Source organism: Sceloporus undulatus, chromosome 8 (assembly GCF_019175285.1).
Source record: "Sceloporus undulatus isolate JIND9_A2432 ecotype Alabama chromosome 8, SceUnd_v1.1, whole genome shotgun sequence".
In the NCBI taxonomy this organism is placed as follows: domain Eukaryota; kingdom Metazoa; phylum Chordata; class Lepidosauria; order Squamata; family Phrynosomatidae; genus Sceloporus; species Sceloporus undulatus.
Genome location: NC_056529.1, coordinates 5667133 through 5688562, shown reverse-complemented (window position 1 = coordinate 5688562; position 21430 = coordinate 5667133). Strand labels below are relative to the sequence as shown.

General features: G+C 41.2%; 1 long non-coding RNA gene across 1 annotated transcript; it reads left to right on the top strand.

Moving 5' to 3' along the window:
• The first annotated feature begins 1081 nt into the window (after nucleotides 1-1081).
• LOC121914779 lies at nucleotides 1082-12051 on the top strand. The gene is made up of 3 exons (XR_006100582.1): nucleotides 1082-1141; nucleotides 3885-4301; nucleotides 11266-12051. It is a non-coding gene; the product is annotated as an uncharacterized LOC121914779 (long non-coding RNA).
• Nucleotides 12052-21430: the final 9379 nt, after the last annotated feature.

The window sequence follows — 21430 nt, the reverse complement described above, 5'->3', positions numbered from 1 at the left end:
CAGCTTTGCAAACTGCAGCTTGGCAGGAGAGGACGAACGCAAGGCGAAAAAAAGAAGCAAGATCGCGGCGGAGTTCTGGATTTAAAAAGAAATGGTCTTTTCCTTCCTTCCTCCTTCCTTCTCCTCCCTCCTTTCTCTCTCCTCTCTGCAGCTTGGCAAACTGCAGCTTGGTTTAGAAAAAGGAAAGTAAAAAAGCAAGACAGAGATCGCTTGGGAGTTCTGGGCTCTTTGGGTTTAAAAAGAAATGTCTTTCCCTTTCTTTCCTCCCTCTCTCTCTCTCTCTCTCTCTCTCTCTCCTTTCTTCTCCTTCTTCCTTCCTGCAGCTTTGCAAACTGCAGCTTGGCAGAGATGATGATTCAAAAAAGCAAAGAGAACGAGAAGAAAAAGGCAAGACACAGATCCCTTTGGGGTCTGGGCTCTTTGGGTTGCAAAAGAAAGAGTCTTTTCCTCTCCTTCCTTCCTTCCTTTCTCTTCTTCTTCTTTCAGTCGTCTTTCTTTCTTTCAGTCTTCCTTGGCGGTGCTTTAGGCTCCTTGGGGCTTTCCATTTACAAAAACCAGTTGGGAAAATGAAGAGAGAAGTCCCAAACAGAGAGTGAAGTTGAATCAAGATTCATATATATATGTAGTATATATAATTTATAATCTTTAGGGAGATGGGCAAGGCTTAAAGGAGGAGAAGGGAGGAGGAGAGAAAGGGAGGGGATCCCAGTTGAGCCAGGAGGAGACTAGACATTGCGAGAGGAGGAACACTAGAACTCCCAAGTCCCCCAAAAGAGGACCTCTCTTCCTTTTTTCCCAAGCGTCTCCCTCCAAGAAGCTTGAAAGCCTGGCTGGCTCTTATAGTGCGGCGTACCACAGCCTCCGCCGGGACACGGGCTCCCCGTCTTGGCCAATCACGGGCCGAGGAGCCCGGACCTCATTTGCATAATAAGCCTCGGAGCCAGGAAAGTTTCTTCTTCTTCTTCTTCGGAGCTGTCAATCAAAGGCTCCAATCAGCTGACTGTCACTGGGAGGAGAGGAGGAGGAGGAGGAAGGCCTTTAAACTTTCTTGGATGGAGGGATGGAGGGAAAGAGGGAAGGAGAGAGGAAGAAAGGCAGCACCAAGCCCTTTGGAGCCAGAGGATACAGCTGGGAGGCAAAGGTAAGGATGCCCCACATCATCATCATCATCATCATCATCATCACATCATCCTCATCATCACATCATCATCACACCACCACCACCACCACCACCACCCACCACCACCACCACATTCATCATCATCATCACTCCCTTGATTTCCTTTCCTGCCTTGGCTCTGCCCTCCCCCACATCTTTGGGACCTTCGCCCCAAACCTGGGTCCTTTGCTCGTGTGAAGAGGCTAGACACGTCGTCGAAAGGGAACCCCTTGAAAAAGCAGGGAGCGGATCACCAGAATGCCATAGCCTTGACCCTACAGTCAAAGCGGTCTCGAACCGGGTTATCTACTCCAGGGCAGATGCCGCCTCCGCCGATTTCGATCCACATAGAGCTCTAGATAGATCTCAAGTTTTCCCGGAGACAAACAAACAAACAAACAAACAACCCAGAGAGTTTTCCAAGGTTCTTTCTGTTTTAAATCAACAAACAAAAAAAGGTTGGAGGGGAAGAATTCACTTTATTATTCGGATCCTATATATAAATAAAGGAATAAAGGGTATATTGTCTATATATATATAAGGATCTATATGGAAATATATATAGAAGAGAGAGATTTGAACAAATAAGTGAAATAAAAAGATATATATATATAATATATATATGGAGCTGAATAATAAAGTGCAATGATATATATAATATATATATATATATATATATTTGATTATGATCTGAATAAATTGAAATGAAGGGGATCCGAATAAAGTGATATATATCACTTATTCTGATCCACTTCATTTCACTTATTCAGATCATATTATTATATAAATAATATTGAACTTTATTTATTCAGATCCATATATATATATATGTATATGTATATCTTTTATTTCACTTTGTTCAAATCTCTCTCTCTATATATATATACCATATAATCCCATCTAATATATTATAATACCTTTATTTCCCTTATTTTATCGAATCCCATATATATATATATATATATATATACAGTATATATTATATTCCATATAGATCCCACATCCTTTATTTTATTTTATTTATTCGGCTCCCATATATATATATATATATACCTTTGTTTCGCTTTATTTTCAGATCCCATATATATATATATATATATATATAAATAGGGATGGGTTCAATTAATAAAAGTGTGTGTGTATGTATGTATTGTGATATATATATGTGTGTGTGTGTGTGTATAAAAATAATAGGGATGGGTTCAATAATTAAAAGGGGAAAGAAAGCACCAGTCACAGGCATTTTCTTTCTTCTCTCTCTCTCTCTCTCTCTCTGGAAGGGAGATGGGGGTATTTACTTATTTACTTGTTTTTATTGACTTATTTATTTATTTCCAGTCACAAAATAGACAACAACCGCTGGAAAAGAAAAAAGGACCAAGAGTTCCAAAAAATGCCTTTTGCTTGCGCTCGGTTTAAACCTCGACAGCGCCACCTTTCGGCAAAGGCCGGTTTCGTCCTGAAACTGCTTCCAATTTTAATGTTTTAATTTTAATTTTAACTTGAATGAATAAATTATTAAGACCCACAATACAAGTGCACAGGGGCAAGCTGCAGGAGGAACCCACATGATAAAAAGCATTGTAAATTATTTTAGTTAGTTAGTTATTTAAATTTTAAGGAAAGCATTACACTATTATGTAAGCATTATGCTCATAGATTGATTTTTGCCAGGTTGCCAACTGCCCCTTTTTGGGGGATGGATGCAAATGCCAAGGGACAGTGTGGATTTGGCAACCTATTTTGCCTCCGTAGGAGTCAGTTTAGGAGATCAAGACCTTTCAAAAAAAAAAAAAAAATTAGGGACTATTCCTGATAATGTCAGATAAGCCAATAAATAAATAAAGAAACCTTTAAAACATCCAGACTTGATTTTCGACTGACTTTATGGCAACATCGATCGAATTAACATTAGTTGTAATACGGTGATAAATGAAATGTCCCTAGAAAGTAAGATTTAAGTGCAGGGCTATAAAGTTGTTTATCTGAAAAGTCATTCTCAGAAACCCGACTCCTGGCGCTTTAGTCATATATTAAACCAGGCTTTTTGAACATTGTACTTCGGGGCATTGGCTCCGGCTTGTTTTCAGGGTTTCCTGTTGGAAATCTCTGCCTTATTATACTCAGAAGATGTTTGCAGAAGCTTCTCTTCTGTCTTAAGAGGAGACTGTCATTTCCAGCAACTTGCAAAGAAATGGCATGGTGGGTTTCGGCAATTCAGTCTTTAAAGACCCAGTTTGTGATATCCATGTCACCTGTATTTCCAAAGGTTTTCAAAACAATGATCTGGGTATATCAGAAACTGGGCCTGAATACATACAGGCCACTGGCCTCATTGCAAAAGAGGATGAGGCACCACAAAATGGAGGACCATCCCAGAGAAATGCATTCCCAAAGCAAAGCTAAAAATGCTCATAGAGACAGAAATGTGTGCTTCTTAGTCCTGCTCCAAGTAGAAGGCATTTGGGAATTCCTTCTGGACCAAAAATGGAGGACATGTCCTGGAAAAGGAGGACATCTGATCACGCTGTCTTGGCAGCTTTAAAAAACAAAACACACACACACGAAACACTCTTTCAGGTGAAATTTAAGAAGGTAAAGTGGATAGGAAGTGTCCAACTTGATCTCCCTTTCTAGGGACAAAGCAGGACGAACCCTCCAGAAATGAAACCCTTCTCCCATCTCTATTAATCTCACTATTATCTCTGTTTCTTTTCTTCCGCAGAAAGATGAACGGGGCCCAATGGATTATTTAGCTTCCTTGCCTCTCCATGCCTGTGACTACTTTCTTCCATGAAAGGTGTACCTTTGCAGCAGTTTTGCTGGACAGAGGCATCTCTTTCATACACATGTGCCTCTCCGGCCAAAAATTTGCTCTCTCTGCACCGAAGCATTATATCACACTGACATGTCCCAAATGATTCCCAAAAACCAGGACCCTCTTCCCCACCGAAGGCCGCTTTGAAGGAAGAAAGAGACACGTGCGATGAACATCATCAGAGCCTGATGTTCCCCAATGCAAAGTGGGCATCTGGCATCCAAAATATTACATCCAATTGCCGCTTGGGCCAGACGGTCCTCATCTGACTATTCGAGGTGACGGCGGTGTCCATTGCGGACTGTCATGGAGCGCATCGTGAAGGTGAGCCATTTTAAAAGACGGTTTCCAGAGCCTCATTTTTGGCAGCATGCTTGCGCTCTTTGCAATGGGTGTCTAAACACGTACAGTCCTGGATCACAAGCGTTTCTTCTCTAGCCACAGCAGACTTTCATTTCCTTTAGAAGGATTCATCCCTCAGCAATGATGGGCCACCTTCCCTTGGTTTGTTCCCCCTCCTCTTTTGCTTGTTTGGAGCCAATTTTATCCATCTATTATCTCTTAAGACCCTAATTTTTGTGATTTCCCCTCTAGAAGGAAAAAAACAGGTAAGAACTGTCATCTCCTCTGGAAGCCTCCTTTAGTTGCAATGATCCAAAATGAGAGCACGTCTCTGTATTATATTACAATTGTCCCCCTTCCCACCAAAAACATTGATTTAACATTAGCAATGAATGACCCCAGAATTATACTGTGTTGGGACAGGATTTTTAAATGGTTTCCAAGTGCATACGAAAGACTTGAGCAAACAAGGGTGGTTTTTAAAAGAAGAAGCCACGCACCTCTTGTAAGTTATATAGATGCTGAGTGTCATTTGTTATGACTTTGAGCAAACTCATCTGTCAAGGCCAACACTTTTAAACGCAATCCCTGCGTTGTGCATTTGTCTATTGTCTTTGTTTTATGGCACAGAAACTCAAACAGCGTCCCTTGAATTTAAGTACGAAAAGATACCCCCCCCCCCAAAAAAAATTGATTTCCCAAAGACTTCCATGGAAGTAAGAGAGAAAGGCAAAGGCATCCGCCGCTCTTCGGCGCAGGGCTGGATAAATCCTTTTAGCAGCGCTTCAGATCCGTGAACGGGGCAAGCGAATAACAAATCGGTGTTAGCAGATTTATGGGAAAGAAATAATGGAATCAGACAAGATAATCTGATCGGGGCAAAATTGCTGAGGAAACAAGTTCCTCCTTCACAACCGTGGCTACGAAACGGCAGCCTGACAACTGGAAGGCCATTATAAATAGGTGAATTATGATGGAAATAATCACCCCTGTAATTCAGTATTTATTAATCCTTTCTGCTTTAAAAAAGTCACAGATGCCGGAGTAAAGCTTCACTTCTTTGATGGCACATTTTTTATTCCATGGATACACTGTCTGTTTGTCTATCTATCTATCTTTCTATCTATCTGTTTATCTATTTATCTGTCTATCTATTTATTTATCTATCTGTCTGTCTGTCTCCATATCTAACTATTTGTACTCCCTGCGTTTTGTTTCATAATTGAGCATTTCGCATTCAAATCTATGTAATATGTTAGGCCCCGCAAACATCTTTCTGCCCCATTAGCATAAATAGTCACTTCATGAATAACTAACAAAGTTGATCTGAAAAATATTGGCGTATTATTTTATTAAAACGAAACGCAAACATATGTCTAATAAATTATTGTCTGCTGTTGGCAGGAAGGGCTGCGCAGGGATCCAGGCATTGGTGCCTTTGCGTGGGTGAAGTGGCAAGAAGAAGGAGAGATAATTTGTGCGCATGAAATTAATTTGCCCTGTCAACCTGTCTGTTCCTCTTTAATAAATAGGGATGCCCACATTTCAGACGCGAGGATCACGGAGCAGGAAGCGGATGTATTTATGCATTCCCTGAGACGTCCCTCACTTGTTTTTATATGGACTACATTATCTGGATATATATATAATCTAGCTCTTTAGTTTGCTGGTAATTTTGTTCCCCATTGGAGCAAACCGGATGCCTGATTTGAGTCGTCTGAGCTTAGATCCAAATGCAGCTGCAGTTAGCAAATGTAAAAGAAATCCTATTTCCATCCCCTTTTGCTTAATCACTGTGCCTTCAATCCAGTGCGCAGTTATGCATGCTTAAACCCCCATGGAAATCAATAAAAAGCATGCATAATTATGGGCTGGATCACAGCGTATCTGTTTAAACAAGCAGGTGGGATTCGGAAAATTGATCAACTTTGGGGTCAAGTAGAAATCCAGTGTCTCTGGGTTTATTTTATGGCAGATTGATTTCACCGTAGCTGTGGTAGCTTATATTTTATGATGCCAATGCCACCACTGTGCTGGAGATCTCTCCGTTTTTTACATCCTGTTTTGTGTGGGTTTTTGTCACCAGAGCTATTACAGCATCCCCTACACATTCTATAGGCAGCCAGTCTGCACACATCCGCTTCTGCAAGTCGGACCTAAAGGGAACTGATAGCTCCTGTGTCAGTAGGGCAGTGAATCCATTCCAGGACTTAGTCTAAACTTCAAAGGAACACTCTGTCCAAGGTGCTGAATGTATTCTGAGATAAGGTTCAGCATTGCAGGACAGCTCCTTTAAAGATGAAATGCAAACCCAAAAAGGATACATTGCTCCATTGACATGAAATCCACCATGGCCATTAGCAGCAACACTAGGAGCATTGGACCTTCGATAAGAAAGGTTTAAAGACACTTTGTGTGTGTGTGTGTGTGTCTGTGTGTGTGTGTGTGTGTAATTTAATTCATTCATTTATTCATTTATGCCCTACCTTTCCCCTAATAATGGGACTCAAGGTGGTTTATACATTATTGAAACCAGTACAGATTAAAAACCATGCAGTCTAATATAGCCACATATATAAGGTCTAACGCATGCACACTCGCACACATAAAGTGTCACTGCGAGCAACTGTTTTAACTGTTACGTGCTTTTATCTTTTTAAACTGCATTCTCTTTTTAAACAAAAGGGTCTGTTTTAATATTGTTGCCGTTTAATTCCTTTTTAGCGGTCACTTTTGTACGTTTTTCATTATGGCATGTTTTTAGACTGTAAGCTAAGTATTTTAGACTGCGGGCTGTAAGCTTTGAATCCCAATTTGGGGGGGGGGGGGAGCCAGGTACAAACAAACAAATAATAGCTTTAGTTCTGTTTATTAATCACATGCGCATACACACACAATTAAAGAAACAGAACTAAAAGATACAAAATGAGCAAAACGTTTTGTCTTTCCTCTTCTTCAGTTGCTAAAGATGAAATCTACACTGTAGAAATAATGCAGTTTGACACCTTTTTTAACTGCCATGGCTCCCTCCTGCAAAATCCTGGGATTAGTAGTTTGGTGAGGCACCAGAACTCTTGGGCACAGAAGGCGAAAGACCCTGTAAAACTACAAATCCCAGGATTCCATAGGGTGGAGCTCCAGCACTTAAAGTGGTGCCAACTGTAATGATTTCTACAGTGCAGATGGACCCTAAGCTACATCCAAGATGGGCACTTCAAAATTCTGTCTAGATATGGGGACATCTCAATACCAAAGAGAGAGAAGTCAAAGACACTGTTATGATCTGAGCTGAAAGACATTTAAAAATATTAAATGATTAAACCCATTTAAAAATAATTAAAAGACTTTTTAAAAAAAATCAGCAAAAGGTTTTATTTTAAATCATCTTGTTGCAACAAATGTGGTCAATGTAATAATAATAATAATAATAATAATAATAATAATAATAATAGATTTTATTTGTATACAGTTTTTCCCTAGAACAAAACAGTTTACAGACTATAAAACTATTAAAAACATCTCGTAAAAATAGATAAAAACAAGTAATACAATTATAAAATACAATCATTCATAGGGTAAGGCAGAGAATCGATGGCATCAAGAGCGCTCAACTTCATTCCTCGGGGGGAAGGCTTGGCAAAAAAGAAAGGGTTTAAGCCTCTTTTTAAATGTTTCTAGGGGGGGTCATGAGATGGAGATCCTCGGGGAGACTATTCCAAATCCGTGGGGCCACCACTGAAAAGGCCGTCTGGGATGTGGAGACATATTTGGAAGATGGAAACTCCAACAGATTCTTCCCAGATGTTCTGAGTGTGCGGGGCGGATTGTGTGAGGAGATGCGGTCCCTCAAGTAACTCGGGCCCAAGCGATGTAGGGCTTTATAGGTAATAACCAACACCTTGTATTGCGCTAGGAAGCGAATGGACAATATAGGGAAGCATCTAGGCTTCACTGTGTTGTGGGGATGTGCCTTTTGGCATAGCATGGCACGTGCCATCCCAAAAGCAAGTGCTCCTAGTGCAACTGATGATGAACCATGCAAACTGGGCTGGGACCTGCTTCTGAGTTAGATACGGACACCATCCAAAAATGGCACTGTGGTCCAAAACATGTTCCTGCAAAGAGATGTGTGATGGCATGATCACACACTATAGAGCATTGGTGAAGAGCCATTGGATGGGCTCCATCTTTTCATGGCAAACTGCAACAGTCATATACCTGGGGTACGTCTATACTGTAGAAATAATGCAGTTTGACACTACTTTCACTGCCATGGTTAAAGTATCCTGGGATTTGTCGTTTTGTGAGGCACCCGCACTCTTTGGCAGAGAAGGCCGAAGACCTTGCAAAACTACAAATCCCAGAATGCCATAAGATGGAGCTATAGCACAAAGGGATGTGAAAGTGCATTATTTCTACTGTGCAGATTTCCCCCCATTTCTAGATGTAACCACCCTGGAACACAGGTCCTCATCCAAATACATGGGCAAAACCTTGCTTCAGTATGTGCAGCCTCCAAATGGACTGTTTCTCCCCGCTTTTAAAATCGGTATCTTCCTAATCAATAACAGATCCCTCCTTATTTGAAGCAAGGTCAGATATAAAGTTCACAGTAAAGCAAAGCAAAGAAACATTATTGTTTGATTCCTGTGCTAATCTATGCGCTATTTTGCAGAAGCATCCACATGTAGAAAAGCAGAGTGGTAAGTGTGACATTTTTATTGCCAAATTTACCTGTGTCAATTGTAATCCCATTTTTTGCTATAGTTTCCTGTGCACTTCGTGCTTTCTTTCTTGATTGAAATTTATATACAGAGATGGACCTCTCTGTACTAATAAACAAATTCTCTTTTTCCCCTTTCTTTTTGAAACAGGTTTCCTCAAAATGCATTCTGGTTTTAACTGTAGCTTGTTATTCTCTTCATTGACAAGTATTTTTCAGATTTCAGATGATCATATTATTTGTTTGATTACATGGATGATATCTCTGTTTTCTAATTAGCATTTAGATATTCATATTCTTGGATTTCCTTTTTCTATTTATGGCTATATAATAATTACCCCCCCAAAATCTTTCTAATCTGATATCATTACTGTCAGCACTTTGCAGCAACCCCCCCCCCCAGGAATTCATTTTTAAAAAATATCAAAATTTGATTTTCTGAAGTATTTTATATCTCCCCATTTCCTCTTCCTTTCTTCTCCCCATCTCTTTCTTTTCATTCATTCGTTCATTCTTTTTCTTTTTTTGGCAAGTTGCAAAACAGCCAAAGAATTGTGCACCGTTAAAGTTGAATGTGTCTTCTGAACACAAATTAGAAACCCTGGCCTGTTACAGACTGCCAAAATAAAGCTGCTTTGGGTCTCTTTGGAGGTATGCTATTTAAATGATGCATGGGTCCGAAGAGTCCGGAGGTTGCGCCAAAGCCACACTCCATTCCTAAGCACTGGAGTGCAGCTTTGGTGCAGCTTCTGGATTCTTAGGGTGCATGCATAATTTAAACAGCATACCTCCAAAGAGACCCGAAGCAGCTTTATTTTGGCAGTCTGTAACAGGCCCCTGATTCTTTTCATGTTGCTATTATTGTCTTGGAAACATTCCTGCCATGTTTTTGGTTTGAAAGAAGGAGAAGAAGAAACTCCAATCATTTCAATGTGATTTCGGCAGCATTTCCAAATTCCATACAAGAAAAAACTGCAGACCTGCCAATCAGGAAATCGGAAGTGATAGAAACCAAGTCACAGAGAGATTATACAGGATTTGTTTGTCGACTGTGTCTTTAAAATTCTTATGTTAAATTGCACATGTGTTTTTTTTAAAATGATCAATGCATAGGGAATGTAAAAATGCACTTAGGAAAATAAAGATTTAAAGCTGTAACTGGATGCATCATCCTGACATATCCTGCCTGTGAGTTGATATGAGTGTTTCCCATAAATGTAGGTAATGTTAAAATTAAATGTGGTGCCTGGAGTAGATGAGGCTGCAAAGGAACAATCTCTAATCTAACATTTAATCCGTATTTAACTAACTAGCACAGGTTGGGAGGAGATGCGAGGCAAATTAATTACATGGGATATAAATCTGTGCTTTCATTCTCTCACACAAGAATGAATGATTTTAGATGATGAGAATGATAATCGTCTAGGTAGGAATATAAGAGTTCTGTGTCGAATCACAACTCCCATGACCAGAGCCTCTAAAGATGATGGGAGTTATAGTCCTGTGTCTCTCTAGATGATATCAGGTTGGGGAAAGCTGCATTTGACAAGGATGCTTTTAAAGACAGCCCTGGATTTAAATGCTAGACAATTCTGGAGATGAGTCACAGCTTCATCACTTCTAATCCTGGTCAATATTTGGACAGACCAGATAAATGGGTCTTCCTGTTCCTATACAGCGCTCCAGAATGTTTAAGAAGGGATCACCCATGAGAATTAGATATGGTGGATGGGTAACTTCCATGCGTTCGGTTTCCAGGCTATATAGGCACCATTTCCACTTTGCATTTTTGTTTGTGACCTGCATTATCTAGCATACTAGGTAGCCATTAACTTTGGCACCAGCCAGGATTTTTACAGCGTATTGGAATTCATGGGGAACGCAAATAAATCAGCGGAAGGCCAAACGTCACGTGACGCAGCAGTGGGTCAAGCACCACAAATTGTAATCCAAAAAAGTAACTTTTCTAAGGTTTGGGAAAGCATAGGTCTTCTTGCCCTCTGTGGGGCACAGAATGCCTGGGTAAGGTTCGAAAAGGAAAATCCAGCTTTAAAAAGTGGTTCGTTTTCTTTGGCTTGAACTTTGCAGCAGAGAAAATTGGCTCCAAAATTGGTTTGATTCCTGCAAAAGACGCTGCCAGGCTCAAATCCTGGCAGGACACCCAAACCACTGTCTCTTTGTTAATGATGGAAACCAACAGCCTTGCTTGTTTTCTTCCTGCAGGCCCTGACAAAGTGAACTTTACATCCAGCAGTTGTCCTGAGCTTGATCTTGGGGTCAGAAGTACAATGTTTTAATAGCCAGGGTGGTTTCCCTCCACCTTCTTTCTTTCTCTTCTTGCTCCACGAGGAATGATTCACAGACCTTTTATCTTCTCTATCATCTGTTTTTGAAAACAATGGGACGATTTGGACATTTTCATGGGCGTTTGATGGCTGGTGGTGGCTTCAGAGGCAGCATTTCCTCCCAGGTGGAAGAGTTCCCAAATAGGTTTTCATGATCCGATCTAGGCAATTGCTTGTGCCATGAGGAAACACATGCAATGGACACACATAAAACCTTTCTCATATGACATATTGAAGGAAGCGCCACTATGGAGGCCAACTACCATATCATTTTTTGGTTCGTAGCACTGGTTTTGGATTAAGGGCTGACCCACACAACTATTTTGTTTTTGCTCCCCTCCACTTGTTTTTAAGATGCATAGACTGCAGCCTCATCCCACAAATAATTTTTGGGTCAGTTCCCAAGCTGGAGTTAAGACAAGGAATAGCTGCAAACTGAGTTCGAAATATAAAAGTAGTTTGCACACAATTAACACAAAAGCGACAGGAAGGGGGAGGAGAGGTAGGGAGGAAATCTCCCTCTTCCCAGTAAGCTTAAGCACAACCAAACTGCTGCAGACTCTCCTAGCTTGTCTGTTCTCAGTATGCTGTGTCTGTGTGAATTGCTGTTGTGTGCATATGATTTCACTCTGCATAGTCTCTAAATAAAACCCACTTAATTCACTTCAAACCCGGAGTTCTTCTCAGTTAATACTGGCATACACAGGTGCAGATGGTCCAAAAGTTACCCAAGCCTCTTACAAAAGCTATTTTTGCATATATTTAATGTAACACTGACAATTGGAGGGGACCCCCCAATCCTCTGATTTGTTCTTTTGGTAGCAGCAGAGCTTGAAGCTTATCGCACACATTATTTTCCCTGTTATGGGAACAGAAAGGGGACTCTCAGGGCCACACGCGACCAGGAAAAATGGATTGTATCACACAGCAAATTATCCTTAAAATGGGGGCCATTCCGCGGCGCCAAGCCATCCCCATTCGGTGCTGAGGAGCATTAAATGTCTGAGTCGGAAATTTTCCGACTGAGCAAAATGGCACCCCTCGTCACTGAATGGAGACGGCTTGGCGCCGCAGAATGGAACAGGGCCATTTTGAGGACAATTTGCTATGTGATAAAATACGTTTTTTCACGGTCACGCACAGCCCCGAGAGTCCCCTTCCCATTCCCATAATGGGGAAAATAATGTGTGCGATAAGGTCCCTTGTTTCCAAGCATCCCAATATGTAGCATTTGGGAAAGCATTGGAGGGAGGGCATTGTCAGAGGTAGCTATGATGATGGAGCTCTGTTGTAGTAGCTATGGCCTAAATGTTAAAGATGAGAAACAGAATCATTTTTTAAGGTTGCAAGATTGATGCTAGGACTTTCCCTGCTTCTGTATTATGCTGGTGTCCAGAAGATAAACACTTTTTCATGCAAGCTTGCTCTTGCAGCAAGATCTCCTTTGACGCTCCCTCAAATGCTGCTTTTAACACCTGATGCAAGATACCAGGTTGGGTTGGGGAGTCTGTCCCTTATTTATATAGACACCAGCTAAAATGTTATAACAGGGTCACAGTTTGGTGCAGGCAACAGGCGACTTGGCAAAGAGCAGAATTTGTTTTCACACCCTTCCTCTGCTTCTAATTTTGGCAGAATCTATCAATTTGATGCACTCTAAATGTTTAATTAAAATGTTAGCACATTTACAGTAAGTGATAAAAAACAATCAGGGAGTGAGGGAGGCAAGAAGGCTTTGAAGCAATTGGCAGTTTAGAAATCACTGGACGCGCACCAGTAAATCAGAAACAAAAATCCATAAATTGGAATGACTCTAAGTCGTCTGCCATTTTGTAGATATTAAACCAGATTAATTTACTCCTTCAGATGTGTGGATGTAATGGGCACAGCAGCCAGTTTGCTCTCTTTAGCCCACTGCTATTCAACATCTTTATCAATGACTTATATGAAAAGATAGAGGGGATGCTTAGCAAATTTGCAAATGGCACCACATTAGGAGGAATAGCTAATACCCCAGAGGACAGGCTCAAAATTCAAAATGACCTTGATAGATTAGAAAGCTGGACCAAAACTAATAACATGAACTTCTACAGGGAGAAATGTAAGGTACTGTACTTAGGCAGAAAAAAAATGAAATGCATAGATATAGGATGGGGGACACCTGGCTTAACAAAACTACATGGTAAAGGTATCTAGAAGTCCTAATAGACCACAAGTTGAACATGAGTCAACAGTGTGATGTAGCAGCTAAAAAAGCCAATGCAATTCTAGGCTGCATCCATAGAAGTATAGTGTCGAGATCAAGGGAAGTAATAGTGCCACTCTATTCAGCTTTCATCAGGCCTCACCTGGAATATTGTGTCCAGTTCTGGGCACCACAACTCAAAAAGGATATTGACAAGGTGGAGTGTGTCCAGAGGAGAGCAACCAAAATGAGGGAGGGTCTGGAAACTATGTCATAGGAGGAGCAACATGGGGAGCTTGGTATGTTTAACCTGGAGAAGAAAAGGTTAATAAGTGATATGATAGTCACTGCCCCAGAGAATAAGATCTGGAACAATGGATCAGAGAAAGGAGATTCCACCTCAACATTAGGAGGAACCTCCTGATCATAAGAACTCTTTAACAGTGGAAGACACTTCCTCAGAGAGTGATGGAGTCTTCTTCTTTGGAGGTCTTTAAACAGAGGCTGGATGGCCATCTGTTGGAGGTACATTGATTGTGAATTCCTGCATGACAGATTGGGGTTGGACTGGATGGCCCTTGTGGTCTCTTCCAACTCTATGATTCTATGATTTTATGACTTGCCCAAGATCACTCAGTGGTTTTTGGTGGCCAACTGAGGATTTCAACCATGGTCTCCTAGTGTCCAGGTCCAATACTCAAATCACTACACCTTGCAACCCTTCAACCCTCTACTTCCTCCCAAGTGCCTCTTTTCTGGCTCCCATCTGAAATGCCTCATCTAGATATCTTTGGGAGAGGTAATTCACCTTTTAAATATTTTACAGAGCTTCCCTGTACTATTTTAACACATTTTATCAAAAAACAGTGAACTTCTGACCACTTGCAGATCTTCTAAAAAAATTCTTTTATTTTCATTTTCAGTTTAACATTCCTTCAAATGCTTCCATTCAGACACAATAACTTAAAGCTTCGAAACGTATTATTATGCTTTCCCTTCTTTCCTTATCTCAGAAATCTCGACTGCATCATATTAGCACTTAATATGAATGTAACAATTAGATTTAAAAGACAGAGAAGAAAAAGAAATGATACCCCACCCAATCGCCATTCGGAAAAGCGAGAAATTGTAACTCAGCATTTTTCAGCTTGGAAGATTTCTTTTTTCCATGACAGAGTCGATGGCCAGGAAGTCAATGATTTCCAAGAATGATACGGATAACCTGTAATAGGAAAGGTAAAGGATGACCCATTGAGATGTCTAGATAACCTGTTTTGGCCATTTTCAATAATATGTAACAGGCAATTCTTTGGACAGGAGAAGTTAACTAAATATTACATTCCCTAATTGTTATAATGAATGGGTGGAAAGGTTGTCCCAGGATACATGGGGAGCCATTGTGTGCCTTCAAGTCCTTTCTAGCTCATGGTGATACTAAGGGGAACTTATCATGGGGATTTCTTGGCAAGTTTGTTCAGAGGGGGCTTGCCATTGCCTTCCTCTGAGGCCGAAAGAAGGTCATCCAGTGAATTTCCATGGCTGAGAGGGGCTTCAAACCCATTTCTCCAGAGCTGTAGTCCAAGGCGTAAACTACGACACCCTGCTGGCTCTCCAAAGAGGTTTACAATAATGTAAAAGAAAACTGTGGGGGTTTCTTTTCCCTTTTTTGTTGCAAAAGTTAAACCACAATTAAACCACAATCCCATTTAAAAAAGCACAAAGTGAAAAGCAATTTAAAACACATTTAAAACATAATAGAAACGATAAACACACAGCATAGTACTTGCAAATGCCCTTCTGCCTCATGATTAAGAATCAAAACCTTGTCTACATGAAATGATATTTGCTTGCTGGCAATAGAAAATGGTGCCAATTGGATCTCTTGTGGGAGGGAGTTCCACAGTGTAGGAGTTTAGGCTGCCTAAAATTCAGCTAGAATCCAGTTTCAGCTGGCCGATTTGCAAAGTCGCAAAGCTCTTGAGGGCCATCTGAGTGCGGATTCTATCCGAGTTTTAGGCGGGATGCAGCTGAGAGGCGGCATCGGTGGCAAAATATGTGTGATAGAACCCAGCTGCATCCCAGAAGAGACTTCAGTTAAGAGGAGGTAAGTCACCTTTTTTTACAATGCAATAAATACTCTTATCTTGTATGTTCTTCTTTATTAATTACTTTTGCCAACTTTGCCACACTCTAATGTTGTGTGGCCCATGTGCCCTGGTGTTCATCTGTGGATGTTGGAGGGTATGCAGTTAAGATTCTTCACGCTCCAAGAAGTCACTTAAGTCCACTATTGTCTACTTGGAACAGCAGTGGCTCCCTGGAGTGTCAGGGAGAGGCATTTTCCATCACTTGTTACTTGATCCTTTCAACTGGCAATGCTGTGGGTTGAATATGGGGCCTTCTGCATGCCAAGCGTGTGCTTCACCACCGAGCTCTCATCCCTCTCCAAACTGATCCATAGGCTGACATCTTAGCTATGAGTATACTCAGATGATCCGAGTTCAGTCTTATGCCAAAGAATTCTGCTCCCATTCCAACTGCTCTCCATTAGCAAGAAAGAGGTGAATTTATTTGACAGTGTTCCAACTAGGCCTTCTTCACGATGAGAAAACATTTGGAATGTAATATGGGATTGGAATGTGAGCCCATACTCCTTCCCCAGAAATAGATAACTCTCCGGTAAATCAAATCAAGAACTTGTTCTGGAAACATCCCGGGGACATAAGCAAATCACATATCACCAGTGTTTTAACAACTTCCAGACTTAATCAGGTCTATCTATGCTGCTGCAAATGTGGCTAATGCTGATTCTAGTGGAGGCCAATTATGCCAGAGATGTAATTGGCCAGGCATGTTTTGAGTAAATAGTTAACTCTTCTCCCTTGGAAGGAGCGTTTATTGAAAAGTTTGCCTCCACATACAAATGCAAATGATATGCGAACGTTCATCTTTCAAATGGGGACGGGAGACAAATGCTTGTCATTAGAAACATTTCCGCGCATTTATATTAGGCTGTCCTCTAAAAGACTTTTCAGACAAATATGTCATCAAGATATTCAAAACCATGTAATCTTATCCAAAGTTTCATCTATCAACAGCACAGTTTCAATCTCTCGCAGCTGTGTGTGTCAGAATATGCAGGCAGATTAGCCAGCTGATAGCAAGGATAAGAAGAAGGGAGGGGGCGGGTGACGGGAAAGAGGGACTCTGTCATCGACCTAACAAGAAATACTGGGGATGGAGGGGGAGGCAGAGAAAGAAGAGAACATTTTTGTTCCTTAAGAGCCCCTCTTACAGGAAGGAGAGGTGTCACAGAGATTTTCAAAGGTCTGCCAGTGTCACGTACTTGACTCCTGCCACACTACTGAGGCAGACTAGAAGTGAAGCAAAGGAGGTTCGTAGCTAGGGTTGCAAGGTCAGAATAATCCCAGGACCTCAGATTTCTGGAGTTTTTTGGGTTATCAAAGATGTGACCCCTGACTGATGTCACAGGGGGTCTGCAAAATGCCATTAAGCATGATATACTAAGAATCATCCCCAGTAGCACTTGATATGCCACTAAACACTTAGGCCCTCTCTGCGTAGGTGTGGGGCAGCCCAGAGTATCCTTCTCTGGAACTGCCCTGACCCTCCCCTGTTGCAAAGCCCTGATGTTGAGTGCATGCACATCGCACTGAGCCACCTGGTGCGACTGCTGCAGGTCACTTCTCTCTGGTGCCCAGCAAAGGCCACATGGCTAGATGCCCCATTCTGATCTCAGAGCGAGCAAACGGTGGAATGGCGGATGCACTGGCTGGCTCAGCAGGATTCATTTCAAACAGCCACCTGGCATCAGATTGGAGGGCTGGCGACTTTTTAAAATCCTAACCCTAACCCTTTACACTGGGATTCCAAAGCCAGTCTGCTATTGGAGGTAGATTGTGAGCCAGCATGGCACAATTGTTCGGGTGTTGCACTATAACTCTGGAGACTAGGGTTTCATTCCCGGATCGGCCATGAAACCCACTGGGTGAACTTGGGCAAATCACATGCTCTCAGCCTCAGGGGAAGGCAATGGCAAGCCTCCTCTGAACAAATCTTGCCAAGAAAACCCCATGAGAGTTTACCAAAGGGTAAGAAACAACATGAAGGCACACAACAACAACAACAACAAATAAATGTTGCCCCTGCCTTCTTCTGCCAAGTCAATCTGAGTAGTAGCCAGGCTGATCATGTAATTTGTTAATTTGGGTTTCTGAAGAGTACAGTCACCAAAATGCTTCTCCTTAGGAGCAAATATACAATAAGTAACAATTTTATAACACCCCAATTCAGCAACCTCATAACAATATGAATGAGCTGCTCAGGGCTACCTCGATCTGGTCTGATGAAATCCCTTGGAGAAGGGGTGGTTGTGCCAATTTAGTATCAGAATTGCCTGTTAGAACACATTGGGGCTGGGATCCCTTGATTACAATTCCATTGAAAGAAAGTACATTTACAAGCAAATAAATGGTGAGTTCATGAAGGGATGAATATGCATGAATCCATAGATATTGTGCCACCCAAACAACAGCTGCGTACCTCCTCTTAAATGGAAGAATCACTCTTCAGTACTTTGCAGTATGCCTTAATCCCATCTCCTCCTAAATTGCCACACCTGTCTTCTTTTGGGAAAGTTAAACATTAACACCAGAATATATCAAAATTATGATTTTATAAAACTTATTTTATTCCCAGCAGGATTAGGGGAAATTCTTGAAGATGAAGTTTGCAAAATATTGCAGAAGTGACAAAGGCTATGGTTTTGCTATGCTGTCCTATGGGAAACCGGACAAACTATTTTGTCAAATGAATTTATGGAGGGGGGGCATTATTTTTCTCAGTCTAACCCAAGCATGGGAAAAAGATCCAAGAATCATTGATACAGTCTTGGTCTACATACATTAGAGTCTAGGAAGTACTCTATATAAATGTAAGGTTGCAAGGAACCTGTCGGTTAAAAGGCCCAGATAGCAGATGACCGTGTGAACGACTGTCTGAGTTTTGGTGCTAAGCAAAGTAGAGAGAACTGGGGGAGATGAATCTATAGTTTCTGCACCTTAGAGATGAGAAAACTAGACAGGATCATGGGGAAAGTACCTTTATAGTCCCAGCCATACATTTTGTACTAAGAATTTTATCTAACTGCTGCTGTCAGATGAGATGGGATAAACCCTACAGATTCCACTAGGCACTTCTTAAGGAACAAGTAGCATATAAATATGACAGAATCTGTCAGCTGGATAGAGGGTGGTTTAAAGCGTGTCACTTTTATGAAGGAACTTCAGCACATGCGTTTATTGAGTTGTGAATACTCTATTCAGACAACCAGCCTAGGCAGTTACAGTAGCTGCCCAATCTATGCAGCCACAGGAACATAAATACCTTACACAGTGGTACTTAGGTTGAGATCATCACATTGCATATGGATCAGTCCTAGGAGTTTGCTCCACACCTGAGTTTTATGAACAGCCCCAGAATCCTACTGGGGTCTTATGCTGGAATAAATTCTCCTACAGACACAGCTGGACAGTGGGATCACACTGATATAAATATGTAGTGCAGATACAGTCTAAATATTCTTTGGGGGGGGGATAGGATGTCAAAATGGAGCAAAACTAGAATCGTGGTGGATTTGGGTTGCCAAAATTCATAGCACTGTACAAAGCAAACATATTTTGTGATACAATTCTACCTAGACCTGCAAACATTTTACTCAACACTGTTATGCTCAAACTGGTTTAGAAAAAATAATTTGTGTTCCATATCGAAGAGAGAGAAGCAAGGGGAAGTGACTGGAAAGGAACAGAGGCGGCTACACACTGAAGCAAGAGTCTGTGAATTCCTTCATTCCATGGAGATGCCCTGTTTTCCACATAGCTTCGGAATGCATGCATGGGAGACTGACTGTCAGCCAAGGTCCGCTAGGTCAAATAGACACTTTTGGAAAAGACCCTTGAGCTCAGATTGCTGTAAAGGAACTATTGATGCCTATCAGGAAATAGGTTTGTCAATAATAATAATAATAATAATAATAATAATAATAATAATAATAATAATAATAAAGTAAGAAGGACAAGCGCCTGGATGTCCAAATATTTATTTGCTGGTTAGGTTGCAATGGCTCAGAGCATCTGTTTGCATCTGCACAGAAGACTCTAAATGGGAGTTGCATAGGCAAATGAATTGTTAAATGTAGGGTCAGATTTAATGCAGCTGAGTCTTTTTTGTAGAGGAATGGGTAAACAGATGTAGGAAGGGGGCAGCAAAAGGCATATGGTCACCCTTCATCTCCTACATTCTCCAAACTGACAGTTGCTGTATAGTTGTGCATTAGCTCAAGTTGTCCTATTTTTTGTTTAACTAGTTCTGTTCTTAGGACTGGAGTGTGGCTTTGGCAAGGCTTCCAGCATCTTAGGATGCATGCATCATTTAAACAGCATACCTCCAAAGTGACCCAAAGCAGCTTTATTTTGGCCTGTCTGTTTGGGCCCATAGTTTTATCCTCCTGGCCAGGCAGGGTGAGAACAAAAACCACTTTGTGAATCCCAAAGGTTATGGCTGGCATCACCATCTCTGTTTTCCTCATAATCTTTGGGCCATTCTCTCACAATGGTTTAGAGTCAAGGACTTGATGTCCACCTTATCTTTGAATTTCCTGGTTTTTGTCAATAACTGTAATTCAATGGTAATTTTATTAGTTCACAATACTGACCTTTTTTCTAGTGTTCTCTAAGGCTTATTAAAAGAGGCTATTTCTATAACCCAATACATCTCTTTGCATGCCCTCCATCTGTATTTCTGCTTCCGTTTGCTTTAGTAATTTTATAATTAAATTCTCTTCACACAATAAGGTAGGATCATGAAACATCTCATTGTCATTATCAACAATGCGCAAATGTTTATGGAGCATTCTGTAGCTTTCCTCTGCCCCCAAATTTCACAGATAAAAACAGGGATGCTTTGATAAATACCCTTAGTGTCAATACAAGGCTCATTGCTCCCCTTAACATGTGCATGTGCACAGCATGTTTAATAGAACGTCAAAGAGACATCACAGTGAGATGTTGCACTTTGGCATGCTCCTGTTCTGGAATCCAGCTGGCCAATGGTGCTTCCTTTTAGGGTACACCATTTCATTCCTTCCCTGGATGTCTTTCTTCTACTCAGCATTCTGCAGCCATGCTCAGTTGTTTCAGGGCTGGGTTTTGAGTTTGTTCTTGCCCCTCTCCAAAGTCTGTTTGGACTTCTGCAATCTTTGAGATTCATTTATTTGCCTTTTTGGATAGACATCAGCTAGATATTAGCATCTAAGGATGCATGAGGCTGCCAAAGCAGAATTACAGCAGGATAGCAGCATCTATGGCCAGACCTTATCACACAGTGCCATACCTGTCCTGTAGCTGCTTCATCCTCCATCTGTTCCTGGAGCGCTCCTTCTCGTTGATAGGCAAAACCTGCCAGTGCCTCCCAATTGCACTACTTTTTCCACTCTTGATTCATTTTTTAATTAATTAGTTAATTAATTAATTTAAAGGATTTATATCCCGCCTTTGTCCCGCAATGGAATTGTGTGTGACCGGATCACAGTCCATTCAGTTCAAATAAGTAATAATTTAATAATGGAGACAAACCCTTGTTGTTGTTGTTGTGTACCTTCAAATCATTTCTGACAAACCTATCACGGGGTTTTGCTTCAGAGAGGGTTTGCCATTGCCATCTTCTGAGGCTGAGAGGGTGTGACATGCCCAACCAATGGGTTTCCATGGCTGACACAGAATTTGAACCTTGGCCTCCAGAGTCATCGTCCAACACTTTAACCTCTAATTAAAGCTCT